Below are 17,144 nucleotides of genomic sequence, written 5' to 3'. Positions count from 1 at the left end.
AGTGTAGGCGATAGTCCCTTCTCCCTCAGGCTTGGTTCTCCTCTCGGCTTCCAGTCTCGTCACCTGCCGTTCGTTCCCTCCTCCAAACTTTCATGCATACACTGAACTCCCTCACCACCTTTCTGCCTTGAAAACTTACCCACCTAACCATTTATTTTCCTGAGGCTGCCTCCACTTGCCTCACTCTCCCTACACCTTCTACCATGTTCTTGTGGGGTCCTTGGGTGGGTCGCCCATGTACCCTGGTCATTCGTCCTTCTACCATGTTAATGATCCCCTTTCGAATCTGCTCTCCCTTCACACCCCGACAGTGGGGTAGTATCATCCACTTCTAATTCCCAAGGCCTATTAACTAATATTTTTTATTATAGGGCTAGGATGTATGAATAGTCTAAATAAAGACCAAATTATAAACTTGAACATTACCAAACAAGATTTCCTATCATTTTTTATTGTCCAATAAACAATCAATAAATACCAATCAACAAGAAATCCATTAGTATGTACAAATGCATCTACCAACCATCCTAAGATCATTGGATGGATAGGTGGTTCATAGTTTTCAATACCTCTATATTTCTTAAGGAAATTATGATCATAGTTTAGACTAAGACTCCATGTCAACTACTTTGACATGGGAGAACTCTAGGGGGGGGGGGGGTTGAGTCTACCCAAAATAGAGAGAATGCTAGGTAAAATCTAACTCTAGGTCTTCCTCTACCTACATGAAGTCTTAACCCACTTGCCCATCATCATCTAGGAGTGGATAGTTATTGAAATCTAAAGCACAATAGCCATCTTGACTCACACCCTAGTGTAGCATGGTACCTTGATAACATCATTGGGCTATGACTCACATAATATGGGTTGGATCATCATATTCTATAACATTGTTCAACAAAAAAAAAACCCACATGAGTGTCATGTGAGCATCATACATACACCAACTACAAACAAACTTGCTATGCAAATAGACTGTGATAGGTTGATGGAGGCCTGTAAATAATACAACTTTATGTAAGAAGTTATTATTTTGACCATCTCTATTGCATTATATGATCATTATTAGTTATTAATCCCTATTAATTTAGGTTTATCTATTACCTTATTTTATATTTTAATTTGAGCAAGGGTATAGAAGCAGCTAGTTTTCGTTTCATTTTGTAAGTAGTTTAGTATGTTGTGATGTTGAAATAGGTGAAACTCCAAAGCCCTTGAAATTATATTGCAATTTGATAAATAGGCCTTATCACGTTCTTAAGCTTGAGTGCAGAAGCTAAATCATGGTTTGGGCTGTACGCTCTATAGAGGTAGGCATGAGTGAAGTAGTGCACGACGAGAAACGATTTTCAGATTTCCAAATCCAAGTATTGAGAAGAAAAAAAAAAATTAGGTTATAAGTTATATTTTTTTTGAAAAATTTCTCATCTATTTTCTAGTTTAATTTGTCTAAAATTTGATAGGGATTTAATGGAATTACAAGTTTGAGAGTTTGAGGAGTGAATTCTTCAAAATCCAACTACCTAGGGATTTTTGAGAGCGCTGAATCTATATATACTAAAACAAAACAGTTTAAACAACACAAAATCAAGATTTGATTACAAATTTTTCCACCAAATTATGATTCTCACCAAAAACTCCAAAAAAACTAATAAATAGAGAAGGCTAAACTTCTTTAAGATTGCACTCGGTCCACGAGAATACGAGAGACGCTCATGCCGATAGTGGACTAAATCAACCTGTTTGTCATTGTTTATGTCTTAGTGACATAAAAAAATGATTTGCTAAGATAAGATAAGATACGAACTCTCCACCACCATAGCAGTTGAGTGCGAAAAAACCATACTATTTACTTTATTGCTTGCTCAGTGTCAAGAATGAATATTTTGAAATTATCAATCTTTCAACTGAAATATAATCTTGGATTTTAATTTTAATTTTATGGTTATTATTATGCCAATCCCAACATTAGTGTAATGAAATGTCATTTTAGTGAGCAACAAAATTACGGTATCCTCATAATTGAGAAATATTTTGAAATTAACAATCTATGTAACCTCACACTTTAATCTTCATTTTATAATTATAATTATTATCATGCCCACCCCAACCTTTAGTTGGGAGAAATGTCCCTTTTCTGATAAGAAGATTACGTTAAGAACTATTACGTTATTCTTATAGTATAAAATTCAGGGTTGGTCCAATCGAGGACACGTAAATTAATTGATGTAAAGTTTAAGTGAGTGTTGTTGGGATGCATTGGTTTCTTAATTAGAGCGGTTTTAAAGAAGTTCATCATAACTTTTTAAAATATTTTTGGAGTATTATTAGCATATTTATTTAGCTGGTGAAAGTGAATGTTGACTCAACGAAAGGGGATATGGAGGATGATACTGTTAATTGAAAAAATATTACAGTTAAAGATAGATATAATTTTTTGAAAGTATGATAAATTTAAAATTAAGAAAAAAGAAAAACATTCTAATTCAAATTATATTTTTTAAAATGAGAAATAAAGTATATATTTTAAATCTATTTTTTTACCATGAGTGTTTTCACAAAAATATAAGTAAATAAGATTACAAACAAAATTGTAATTTTATCGAAAATGGTAACTATGAAATTTCTTTCTGCAACAAATTGTAACTCTAAACAAATTTCTTAAATTATTTTTTAATTTTAAGATTTTAATTAAAAAATTAAGTAAACATATAAACGAGATTATATTTTATTTTATTTTTCTTGTTTTTAAATTAAATTTTGCAAACTAATAAAATATAATATATTTTTGAAATTGATTTTTAATTCTAAAATTTAAAAAATAAAGGGATTATGTTAGTATTTACTCAGAAGTAAGTATTATTCATATTTTGCTATTAGAGTTTCAAAGGTTGGCTCTCACAGTGAAATTATTCCTCCAAAGTACAAACTGATAAATATGATTAAGTCTCTTTAAAATATTCACCACTAATGGTTTCTGTAATAGGTGGCCATGAAGTCACCATATATCCATTGGTTATTTTACAGAGACGATTTTTTGGTAACATCACAGAACAAAGAATATTGTAAGTCTCTCTTGAGAGTTAATTCTATTTCATTTGATTGGGTTTTGATTTTGTAATAAAAAGAAAATTAATATTACTGACATCTTGAGGGTTGCAGTGTAATAGAGGCGTGATGAAGCGAGTGATATCTACTAAAGAGAAAATCATGATCAACTACTATATGTGCCTAATAATTCAAAGTTTTTGTCCCATGTGAAGAACAATAATATGTATCAATGTGATATCTACTAAAGATAAAATCATGATCAACTACTATATGTGCCAAATAATTCATAGTTTATGTCGGTCCCATGTGAAGAATAATAATATGTATCAATCCCTAAATGGAAAGAAGTGTTGAGAAACAATTGCCATGTATTCCTATGGTATAGTGACATTATCCCTGAATCCATGTACATGCATCAAATATTGACCTATATGCATGCACAACTTTGATTTAGGAGGAATTGAGGTAAATGCGCATTCATAAACTTCATTATAAATTATTTGAAACTCAACTATCATAAGAGGAAATTCACAAATTTTGAAAGGCACATGATATGAATGATTTAGAAAGAGAAAGGAAACCACAAGCTTGATGGGTAACCCTGTGCAATCGAAGTGCCCTAGGGGTTTTCCAGGGTGTTGAATCCATATATACAGTTAAAAAACTAGTTTAAATAACACAAATCAAGAATTCACCTCAAATTTTTCCACTGGATTCCAGCATCGAAAAGTCCAAAAAGTCGCACTAAAGGCAACTCCTTAAAAAATGTGCAACAATTTTATTAATTATGGAGATTCATCCTACTTTACCATGAAGATCCTTAAATTGTAAATAGACTTTGTTATAATACCATGGGTGATCCCTTACTAATACCACATGCCCAAAAAATCATAACTCATGTTCATATGATTTTTTTTTAATTAATCAATCTAATTAAAAAGACAGAAAGGGAATAACTATTTTTGAGATAAATCTCAACCTTTGATTTGTGATTATTATTGAGAATATTATGAATATTCCATGGAGGTTAAATCTTTACCATCCACCTAATAATTATTGGTAATAAAATTAAAATTCCATAAACCCTATTTCAAAATATACAATTCTTTCTGTGTAATTAATATATTAAATCTTTAAATTTATTTTTTTATTATTAAAGTTTTCGAAAAAAAATAATTATGTTTCTAGGATTAACAAAAACCCGAAACTTGTTGCCCCAATTGGGGGGAAGCCACTAGCAAGAGACAAGAAGAGTAAATAAATAACAAAATTAATTGAGTGTCTAGGATTAACAAAGACCCAAAATAGTTGTTGCCCCACCTACGTGGGAAACCAACAACAAGAGAGCCAATACAAAAACTAAACTAAAAAGACAGTTAAAAATAAACATGACTATAACCTTAAGGGCTAGCTAGAGTAGCAAGAATTGAGATGAAATTGTAAGGAACCTATTGTCACTACAATAAACACCCCCCAAAATCTTGCCTACACTTGAATTTTGGAGCCTACTATGGATCATGTGATCAGTCGTTTTGTATTCACTTCTTCGTCAGCTATTTCTTTTGGGCTTCATTCTTGGATTGGAAGTGTCGAAGTCACTTTCTCACACATGCTTTTCCTGTAATAAGTGCTTGAGTGAATTATTTTATGCACACTTGAATGAGCATAGCATGACCCATCAGGAATGTGCATGTGCAATGCCCAGTCCATGTCGACAGTTAGTGCCCACTGAAATCGACACTTTCTCACTTCTAGTTGCGTTTGTACTTTTATTTCGGTGAGTTTTGCAAACTGTCACTTCCACACACCTTTGTTTTCACGAGTGTCATTTTCATGTTTTCGGTTTTCAATTTCACTTGTTTTCACTCTAATTAGTTTCGTTTTCATGTTATATTTTCTCTGGCATCTGTTATTTTCACTAGTGTTCACATATAGAAAGTGTTGTTTGCACTGTAGAAATCATCATATTTTTGCATGTTAAGTGTCGCACTATGTACATAAGCTTGTTTTGGTGGTCTCAAGAGGTTATCTTTGTGTAAATGAGTTTATTTTACCCTGTAGACATCTATTGCACTCATTTCCAAAGTTTTAAGCATTATCGCACAAGTGTCGTCATAGTTGTCACAAGTGTACCTTTACTGTTGCACTTGTCCTAAGTTGTTGCAAAGGTTTCCACATCGAGGGAAGTATGTGTTCATGTGTTCCGGATGATATATGTTGTGTCATAAAATTTTTAAGTGTGTGATCACAGTAAATTCCTATCATTGTTCACAACAGTTTCATTGATCCTACACTTAGCCAAATTTCAGAAAATTCCCAGCAACTTAGCCTCATCCGGCCTTCCTAAACTGTGCATTGCATAGACCCAACCCTCAAGTTGCAACCCTGCCTCTTGACACTATACGATGCATAGTTCCTGTTATCACTCCAGGAAACTCTCCTAGGTTGCAGCTCAGAGATGCCTGGTAACATATAATCTTCAATATTGTTCTTTGAACTATTGGAATGGATGATGGTTTGGATTAAGTCAGATAACCTTTTCAGCTCTATTCTCACTCAAGGCATGCACGAACACCCTCAACAACACAAGGCTTTAGACCACTAATGCTCAATAATTTATAGATTAAATGGATAGATGGAGAATACTGACCATACGACAGATGCATATATATAAACACATATAAATGGCTAGCTACAGGCAGTAAAGGAGCTTGTAAATCTAATTTATCAAAGCAAAGATAAGATGACAATTATCTGGCCTTAGACACAAAAGAAACATGAATAAACTACCCAAGTGTAGCTTAGAATAGAAGAGAAAATGGACATTGAACATATAACAACAAAAGAATATTGTATTGCTAATGAATGGAGATGAGAAGCTTGAGTAGCAAAGTCTCCATAGTCTATAGAAGTTGAACCTTTGCTACATTTAGTTTTTAGCCCTTTATAGGCCTTTTACAATGCTCTTGAGCTCTCAAAGGCTTGGTGTCTTAATCTGTCTGATTTGTCTTTTTAACTAATTGATTCCTTGAATAGGCAAGCATGGCGCGGAGGTTTTCTCCTTCTGACAGAGGAATAAAAACCTTTAGGTAGTTTGATGCATTGTCTAGGAGCTCTCTCGTGCCATAGATGCCCCATGATGTTTGTTTTGATGAGCTACGCTATGGCCTTTGATATTTTTGTTTGTTTTGGACAGCTGCGCGTGATGTGTTGCACTATGATGCTTCTCAGCCATTTTGTCAGTTTGGGGATGAGTTGCATGTGTTGTGGCCCTTTCAAATTTTTAGCAAATGCATGCCTTATGTTAACACAGAACAACGTTGCCATATTGTGGATTTCTGCCGAAAACAATGACTGTTTTTGTTTTAAACATAAAACATAGCAACACTGAGAAATCCCACCGTTCTTTGTCCTTTTCGGACTTCAAAGGTCTTCAAAAATGGTTTATTCTTCTCTTGGGTCTTCCCTTGTCACCATCGCAAGTCACAAAAAGCCTGCTCCTGTGTATTTTCCTTGTATTATGAAATATGCGAAAAACACTGAAAATGCATGAAAATGGGCTTTGGTGAACTTGAAAATATATGTATTTCTATTTCGAAAGCCATAGGGTCTGCCCTTGTCACCATCACAAGTCGCATTTGGCCCGTTCCCTTTGTATTTTGTTAAACACGGAAACACACGAAATACATTGAAAAATGGCTTTTGCGGACTTCAAGTTTTATATATTTTACTTCCTGGATCCTTTCGGGTTTGGGCTTCATTGCTATCGACGCTTCCACGCTTCCCTTTGTATTTTATTTATACAACGAAAATACACAAAAATGCATTAAAATGGTATTTCCGCAGACTTGAAATCTTATGCGATATTACTTAGAACCCCGTTGGGTTCGGTTTATCAGGTTGCACCCCTATATATGTAAAGGCCCCACCCCATGGTTAGCGTCGATAGTGATCCTGCGACACGATGCAGGCCATCAATCTGTGCGCGCGATCAACGGTCCATGTTTAATCGCCGATTGCAATTGCAATGCCCATATTTAATCACCGATACCTCCGTCGATGCGACCCGCTGATCCGATCATCGGAGATCATTGATTGGTGGTGTCTTGTGCCGATTTCCACTGCCCACCGATCAAATCCACCGATTACGATTTTCCTCTTAGATCTGGGTCGTTGATCGGCCAAATCTAACAACTGCTATGCATTGCACTGTCCAAGCCTGCGATAATGGTTTTTTCATTGTTTTTCTCCGTTTTAGCCTCCCGATAGTGTTTTTCCTCCCTTTTAAGGGATCTCCTCTTGCATTGATTTTGACCTTTGGATGATCTTGAACAAATATTGAAGATTTCAAGAGCATTTTTGGATCCATTGGCATGATTTTAAGCAAATTTGGAGACTTTAAGAGCATATATGGATCCAATTTTGGGCCTTTTGCCAACAAGGCTAACACTGGCTCCTTCTGGGGATGAAATCCTCCCTGTGAGGTTTCAAGGATCACAGATCAATGCCTTTCCTGTAAAAACAAAATCAAATCTTCCTCCTAGTGTTGCATTGGGCATGGAGTCTATTTAGCATGAAATAAAAACTTGAAAAAACATATTTACAATACCAAGGCTTGAAAGCCTTAATTGAAATAAAGTTTGAAGAACAGCCCATTGACTGGGCTATCAAAAACATCGCCTCCTTCCTTTAATGCATCCTTTTGAATCTGCTCTTGATCATTCATCCTTCTACCATGCTAATGATCCCCTTTCAAATTTTCTCTCCCTTCGCACCCCGATCGGGGGGTAGTATCATCCACTTTTAATTCTCAAGGCCTATTAACTAATATTTTTTATTATAGGGCCAGGATGTATGAATAGTCTAAATAAAGACCAAATTATAAACTTGAACATTACCAAACAAGATTTCCTATATTTTTTTATTGTCCAATAAACAATCAATAAATACCAATCAACAAGAAATCCATTAGTATGTACGAATGCATCTACCAACCATCTTAAGATCATTGGATGGATAGATGGTTCATAGTTTTTGATACCTCTATATTTCTTAAGGAAATTATGACCATGGTTTAGACTAAGACTCCATGTCAACTACTTTGACATGGGAGAACACTAGGGGGAGGGTTGAGTCTAACCAAAATAGAGAGAATGCTAGTTAAAATCTAACTCTAGGTCTTCCTCCACCTACATGAGGTCTTAACCCACTTGCCCATCATCATCTAGGAGTGGATAGTTATTGAACTCTAAACTGCAATAGCCATCTTTACTCACACCCTAGTGTAGCATGGTACCTTGATAACATCATTGGGCTATGACTCACATAAGAGGAGTTGGATCATCATATTCTATAACACCGTTCAACAGAAAAAAAACCACATGAGTGTCATGTGAGCATCATACATACACCAACTATAAACAAACTTGCTATGCAAATAGACTGTGATAGGTTGATGGAGGCCTGTAAATAATACAACTTTATGTGAGAAGTTATTATTTTGACCATCTCTATTGCATTATATGATCATTATTAGTTATTAATCCCTATTAATTTAGGTTTATCTATTACCTTATTTTATATTTTAATTTGAGCAAGGGTATAGAAGCAACTAGTTTTCGTTTCATTTTGTAAATAGTTTAGTATGTTGTGATGCTGAAATAGGTGAAACTCCAAAGCCCTTGAAATTATATTGCAATTTGATAAGTAGGCCTTATCATGTTCTTAAGCTAGAGTGTAGAAGCTAAATCATGGTTTGGGTTGTATGCTCAATAGAGGTAGGCATGAGTGAAGTAGTGCATGACGAGCAACGGTTTTTGAGATTTCCAAATCCAAGCATTGAGAAGAAAAAAATAAAAGTTTAGGTTATAAGTTATATTTTTTTGGAAAATTTTCTCATCTATTTTCCAGTTTAATTTGTCTAAAATTTGACAGGGATTTAATGGAATTACAAGTTTGAGGGTTGAATTCTTCAAAATCCAACTACCTAGGGTTTTTTCAGAGCACTGAATCTATATATAGTAAAACAAAATAGTTTAAACAACACAAAATCAAGATTTGATTACAATTTTTCCACCAAATTATGATTCTCACCAAAAACGCCAAAAAACTAACAAATAGAGAAGGCTAAACTTCTTTAAGATCGCACTTGGTCCATGAGAATACGAGAGACGCTATTATAGACAATTTTGTGCCTTACAGCAACAAGCATGAATTGTCAATAATCCAAGGGATCCAAAGTTCCCTAAACATGATGTTCCTACCCCTAGAGGAACAAGGTCAGCAAACCAACAGCTCTCAGATCAGTTCTCCACCTGAAAACACTCAAAAACAAGCAATCCTGAAATCAAAGCAGGTGCTCCACTAGGCTTCTGCGCTGAAACACAACTGCTCCATGGTGTACCTGCGTTGCAAAGCAGGTAGAACAAAGCCCACCTGCGTTGGGCGAGTTTGGACATGTGGCACAGTGAGTCATTGCTTTGGAATCTTCCAAAAATGACACTTGGATCAGGTATTTCGCCTTGTGATGAGTCAGAGGCTTTGTTTCTCCAAGTGGAAGCAAGGTTCACCAAGTGTACTCAAGAACTGAAGATCAACTAAAGATTAACTGAAGAGAGAGAGGACACAAGGCAGCTACACATCAGTTGCAAGCTGACTCATTCTTTCTCAATTCTTCTATATATTGGGCTCTCTCCTATGAGCTCAGGAGGCTGGAATTTTGTGCAAAGTAATGATATGCTATTGGTTTCATTCTTGAGTTATTGGGTGATTGTTTGAGAGAGGTGAAGAAGAGCAATTCTTTCTGCTGGGAGGTGTTGCTGGGTTGGAGCCTGCAATGGTTGTAATACTCTCAGAACCTTTATTTCTTCATTAATAAAAGCTATTGAGGTTCTTCTATGTGCTCTTGTTTCAATTATATATTGTGATGATTGCATGTTTGGTTTACACTAATCCATGAACCAGTTATGATTGCATGCCTCTTGTAGTTTCCTTCTTTGTTGTTTTGCAGGATCTCATTGTAGCTGGGCGAGCAGAAGGACAAAGAGCTAGGAGCAAGCGGCCAAAGAGGAGAGTTTGGATTCGACATTAAGCGCAAGGCAACGGTTAGTGCTCTCTCCATTCTCTTTTGCTTTCATAAAGAAGTAAACCTTCAGTAGTTTGTTTTACAGTTGTTGCTAAGTAACTGTCACCCTTAGAGTGGGATAGGGTCATCCGAGTCGGATACTTTTCCCTACAACAAACTGGCGACTCCACTGGGGATCGTATCCGTTTGATTGTGTTTGTAGTATTTTGCTATTCATTTCTTGAACAAAAGAGTACCAAATCGAAAAGCTTTTGACTATATCAAAAGCGAAGTAGAGGGCAGCTACTCTTGCTCATTTTCTGAGCAGATTCATGATTTGAAGAGCTGATCTACAAAGATCCTTGTAAGCTCTTAGTGATAGCTTTGCACCTTCTAAATCATCCCTTTGAGTGTGCTTGACTGATTGCTTCTGATTTGAGCAAAAACCGTGCATTTTTGAGAAAATTATGACCCGGAAACTGTGAAAACGCAATTCTCGTTTTCCAAAGCAGGTAGTACACAGGCTACCTGCTTTGCAACGCAGGTCCCAAACTGGCTACCTGCGCTGAGAGCCAGTTTGACTGTGCAGAGCCTGCGTTGGCTCAAATTTGCTTAGTGCATTTGGGGTTTCCTCCTTTCTCTTGCCTGTTTTCACTTAGTTTTGCTGCTAGGTGTCAGTCTTATGCCTGTTTTGAAACCAATATTACTTGCCATCATTCTGCCTCTGTTATATAACGAAATTGTACTTGTTCTTTGTATTTCTTGCTCATTTACAATTTCCCATAACGAAAAGTAAACTAGTCATGCTTTTGGCCTCTTAGATCTGAACCTGTGTTAGGCGTTTTGCTGGTCTAAAGAGTTAGCTTGTTTGCTGTCCATAGCTGGTTAGTCATTTTACTTTCGTTAGTATGGTTTGATTTCATGTATTTCCAGTGATTAAGCAAGTGAATCTTAAGGTTTCTTTTGATTTTGGACAAACTTGTTTACTTTCGCTTTAAATCGAAATCAAAGTTATATAACCACTTTCTTTTTGTATCCATCCACATTAAGAAAGGGAAAAGAAAATACATGCATTGTGCATTTTGCATTTGAAAAAGTTTGCATGATGATTTAGGAGAAAGTGCATTAGTTTGTGCTGTATGAATTGTGTGAAAAGAATTTTCCTTCTTTCTCTCTCAGTAGTTAAGATTTTCATCAGTCAAAAAGATTTGAAAAAGCTTGCTTCTCATCTTAGGCTGCATTTAGGAATTTGTCATATACATCTCGTGGTGAACCTTGAAAGGCAAACTCTAAAAAGATCAACTTAAAATATACTGAATGAACCTAACAACGCATTTGAAACATAACGCAAACATCTAGAGGTCTAGGTAGAGACGTGTTCCGGCGTCGTTAAACATAGTGACTGTCGATCTCTACGAAGGTGGGTGATTCCTCCTGAGAGTCGGTGGCACTAATAAGGACTTGTGCTCCCACGTACCGTCGAGTATATATTGGGAGACCCCTATAGGCAATTATCCTTTATCCATAGGAAGCCGTGTCGGCCGCCCTACTGATCGCGATGCAGTGAACATAGCATTCACGAAGATCGACCACCCGTACCGTAAAACGTATTCTGTGGTTTCGCGAAAGGTTTGGCACACCCTCTGCCTAGATCTCCAGAGCAGTTTCTTTTGGCCCTTTTCAAACTCTATAACTGAAAAGGTCCAACCGAGCATTTGTCACTTCGGGCTCGTTAATACATCGAAGGAGACTAGAGTCATCTTTAGCTTTTTCTCGACTCTTAAAACATGAAAAAGCAAAGTTATGTTTAAAAGCGTCTAATAAAATTCATTCAAATCGGAAACGCAAATTTTCCCCTTTACATTTTAGTTGATCAAGTAATCCGCAATCGTGGAAGAAAGTCAATTGAATATCCGTCGTTCTCGGAGGCTTGCGAGTCAACCGTATTTGTCTCCGGAATCGAAAACAATCCGGACAAAGCGAGCTCGTCGAACCAGTTCAAAATCTCCTTTAAAAGTTAGAACAAGCGTTCCAACAACATCTGAGATTCTGGTCACTCCAAACATTTCCAGAAACCCTTCCTCAATAGAAGAAGTTTGATCGCCACAGAGGGACAGTAATACTGATCCTAGTCTGGGGGAAAATACTTGTATGACTGAACCAGTTCCATCTGTAACCGGTCCAGAGAGTTTTGTTCCTCAAACATCCGTCGCGGTCGATACAACCCCTTCTTCGGCATCGGAAATCTTTTACGGACCTGACGGTCTTCCTCTTCCACCTGGTCTGATTGCGATAGAGGAAATTATAGAGGAACCGCAAGTATCCACTCCAATTCAATTTGGAGTAGGGGTCACTCTATTTCCTGCTACAACAGAAGTTTGTCCATCACCAGTGGAAGTTCCTGTAGAATCACTAGGTGATCAATTGGATAGACTAAAAATGACTGAACAACCGTCGACATCTAGGACTGTGTCGAATGACACGGCGACGACAGAATTACCTGCTGCGAATCCAACAATGTTCGCCGGCATACCATCTGTCCCAACTAGCTCGCAGTCGCTAGAAGGAGTCCACCAAGAGACTATCTCGACAGTATGGTCTGTTCCTGTTTGTTCCGGAGTAATGTCTGGTAACTCTCATGGTGAGGGTCATCAAATTGACCCTTTTGGGAATCTAATTAGGCCATCCAGTCCTCCAAGACAGGCAGTTGCCTTGAGTTCTGGGTTGCTACCGTATGGGGGGCAGTACCCATACGGGAGCTCTCAACCTTATTCAAGTTATGGCGGAATTGCAACGAGTAGTTGGGTACCTATGCTATCCCAGCCACCGAGAGTTGTATATTCTATGCAACAGTGTGTACCTGTGACAAACATCCCAACTACACCGGCTATTGTGACCGTGTCGCAAGTTCAAACGATGCCTGTTGTATGTCAACCTCAGATTGCTCAGGTTCTCATGCAACAACCCCTTGACCCTGCGACCCAACCACAATCACCTACTGGTGGGACAACACAAGTACAGTTGGGTACAACTACCCCACATCTTGGTCCAATGGTTAGTGTAGCACAACAACCCATGGTGTCGCAACCGTGGATAATGCAATACCAACAGCCACAATTCCAACAAGTGTACCAAGGTTCTGAACAGCAAATATTTGCGAATACTGGACAACCATATATTCAAAATGGTCAAAATCAACCACTTTATAGTGGTCAAGTCCATCAACCGTATTCATCATACCAACATCAACTCCATTATGCTGGTATGCAAAGACCGACTGTTCAGGCGATTCCGTCGTATCTTGGTTATGCTTCACCTAACTTGAACCAGCAGTTACCATTCGTGGCGACTTTAGAGTTGCCTGATTTACATCGGTTAACAAACGATCCAATTGCTTACGCCCCTTGGTGGCCAGTGATTCCGCACAAACTTCCATCCGACATTCCTAAATTCAATGGAAATCCGGGTGAAGACCCGTCGAATCATGTGATGACATTTCATCTATGGTGTTCGTCCAACACTTTGAATGACGATTCGATAAGGCTTCGCCTCTTTCAGAGGACATTGACAGGTCCAGCGGAAAAATGGTATATAGAATTGCCTAGAGCTTCGTTCGACAATTTCGGCTCCCTTGCCACGACATTCTTGACCCACTTTCAATTACCAATAAGGTACGAAACGGGAACAGAGATATTGACTAACTTCAAACAGACAACCGCAACTCATATATCAGATCATATACATGAGTGGCGACGTCGACGAAGAATGGTTAAAACATACGTTCCTGATCAGCTTTTAGCTGAGTGGTTTATAAAGTCATTACTTCCGGCTATAACGGAAGATGTAGGAAAGGGAGGAGTCGTAACAGAAGAGCAAGTTATCGCTCGTGCACAATACTTGGATTTAGTATATACTCAGTCCGGCACGCTCTATGACAAAATACCAGACGCCCCTAGACCAGAGTTTTCAATCCCTCCTCCTCCTAAATCAAACAGTGACTCTCATGCTGGCGATGGCGTGATTGGCACGGCAAACACGAATCCGAAAAGGACCAATCAAAAGAAGGCCCGTAAGGATTCGAATCAAAATGCGCATGAAGAAGTTCTTGCTTCGGAAGTAAATGCCGTATCGACAGATAGGGGCAAAGAAACCAATCAACCAGGAAGCAAGAAGAATCAAAACAAAGGGAGGAAGAATAAACAAGGTGGGTCATCCCCTAAGAAAAAATCTTCAAACCCTCCTGGGAATAGGAAACGGCTTCCGTGTCACATATGTGACGACGATCATCGGACGGCAGATTGCCCGTACAAAGCTAAGTTTAAAAGATTCGTAAAAAATCCACATACTCCAGCTGTGTTGACTGATCCTTTTCCCGACCCAAGTCAAAATCTGGTTGACAGTGGAAATGCTTCCCCATCACAAGTTATGATGTTGTTAAGTTTTAAGCGTCAAGATGATGCTTTAATTTCAACATTAAACAAAAGCCGTGGGAATCCATAGCCGTTGAATGGAGAAAGAAAAGGTCGACCAGGCAGTTCAACAACAACTTCGACAGAAGTTGAGCCGCCATCCAACACAAGAAGCATTCCATCGATCCATGGAAGCAATCATCCTATCCAATATATTGGAGTAATTTTCCCAAAAGGCCCTCCTTTAATGGGCACTTTTACCCCACCACCGCCAAGTAATCTTGCGGAATTGGATGCAACGGAATATGAAGCCTTCTATTTTTAATGGATCTAAAAGTTTCGAGGATAGTTCCTTCCTCAAGTCAACCTCGTTTAAAAAATGAAATAAGGAGTAAAAGAGGATAGTTCTGTGCGATGTCAACCTCTTTAAAAAATGAAACGTCCCCTTATTATTTAGAGGGCATGGGCCTCATCTGCATTGTTATTATGCTAGGGGAATAATCGAGCAGTTTTAACAATGTTCATGCTCGTTAAAAAATAAACGCAAGAATCGAGCAGTTTTTGTGTAGAGTTCATGCTCGTTAAAAAATAAACATAATTTGTGAGCAATCTTTCCCTAGCAGTTCAAGCTCATCCAGAAAAAATGAACCGGTAAACAACCTCGAGAAATGGAACCTTTGAAAGCCATATTAAAAGCCCTTGGTCGTGTTTATATGCCATCACCTCCATCCGTTCATTTGGCCAATCGTTCACCTCCATATGTTTGTTTACCCATTTTGAGGAACAGCTGCGAAGAGTGATTTCACTTAGCCATCCTTGTGACACTGCCGTGATTGGAAAATTCCAACCTGTACCTGGAATCTGCTGCTATCCCTGTTCATCACTCGTTCCTCAAAACACGAGTCTTCTTTGAGCTCTTTTCACTGACTTGTAAAATATGAAAAGTTTGCCGAGTTTTGGCCTTCCAGCTCGTTAAAGCTACTGGAAAGCTATCCCTCCTCTAGATTTTAATCTTTTTGGACCTGAGGGATTATTGCACAAAAAGATCGAGCGCTTGTTTTGTTCGGCTCGTTAAAGCAACCGAAAATTCATCCCTTCTGTATTGTTTTAAACTTTTTCGGACTTAAGGGATTAGATGACGAAAAAGGAATTTTGGAGTTAACTTTTCGTACCTTTTCAGACTCTCTAAAAATGAAAAGGACCGAGTTTTCTTTGTCGTTAGACTCGTTAAAATGATTAAATAGCGACAAACTTGTCTTTAGACGAGAACGAGTTTCCCTATCGCTAGGCTCGTTAAAACATAGCGATGGGCTTGCCCGAAGGGCAGGTTATAGAACAAGCATACGTTATCCTCCTCAAGCTTGAAAAAAATAAAGAGGTACTGGTCAGCAATGACTGGGGAAAAATTGGGAGAACCTCACAGCATTAATGGTAGCAAATCGCTCTTGAACATGACACTTTGTCCTCTGTATCGCATCGGGTTGGGTTGTTTCATTCACCGGTCGCAGAACCATGGTCCTCGCCACACCATCCACAATTGGGGTAATGCTACCAATCCATCACATCAGTGTCGTTATATGTTCAAGAGATGTGGTTCTGTAAAGAGTCAACCGTGTTCCACCCACTGCCATACATTATCCTTCATCCACTTCATGACCGCCACCCTGAATCATACATCACAGTTTGTTTTCACCTCATCATAATCACTAGCTCCGTTCCGTGTCTCTGATGTGGGATTCATTAAGGCCCTCCTTTGATGGATCGCTCCTTGTCGACATCAGCTCATTATCCAAGGAGTTGATCTAGGAACACCCCCCTCAGTACTTTGAAGCTTGCATGCCTCAATGGCAAGTTTCTCACTTCCGGCGACAGGTATACATCAATGACCTTCGACCAGAAGATTTTGCATGGTGGTCGACGCCAAGTCCTTTATTCCCACCATGTAGATTGTACTGCCGTACCTTGAGGGTCATCATCCTTATCGGTGATTCCTCTTGCGCTTGTTAACGGTTTACATTATTGACCGGTAATCAAGCGATGTCTTTCCATGTTCGACTTCAAGAAATTCTCACATGGATCGACTTGTACATCGAGTGAAGATCGGAAGAGATTGAAGACCCCGGATCTAGTTTCATCCATCCGGGCTGCGATATATATTCAGGACATAAAGACATTTGATATGTATATCATTGCAGCAGATGATCATCCTTTTCAAAGGATGATAAATTCGGCAGAGAATTATCAGTCTACCATCAGACGATCGTCTGTTCTATGTACCAAAATGTATTTATAAAGATGAGCATGGGAATGCCCGCCTCAGCTAGATCATGAAAAATGTATGAAAAATAATGTATTGTATTGTATCTTATTACAGGACACTTCTCAGCAGATTGAATGAACTTCGGATCCTCTCAATAAATCATTTCACCCGATAAACGACCTCATACTTTAGGGGGCATCTGTTATAGACAATTTTGTGCCTTACAGCAACAAGCATGAATTGTCAATAATCCAAGGGATCCAAAGTTCCCTAAACATGATGTTCCTACCCCTAGAGGAACAAGGTCAGCAAACCAACAGCTCTCAGATCAGTTCTCCACCTGAAAACACTCAAAAACAAG

The sequence above is a fragment of the Pinus tabuliformis genome, chromosome 6 (assembly GCF_031772625.1).
Source record: "Pinus tabuliformis cultivar Carrire ecotype Pingquan chromosome 6, CPIR1, whole genome shotgun sequence".
Classification (NCBI taxonomy): domain Eukaryota; kingdom Viridiplantae; phylum Streptophyta; class Pinopsida; order Pinales; family Pinaceae; genus Pinus; species Pinus tabuliformis.
The sequence above is the reverse complement of the archived record's forward strand: the minus strand, read 5'-3'. Positions refer to the sequence as shown.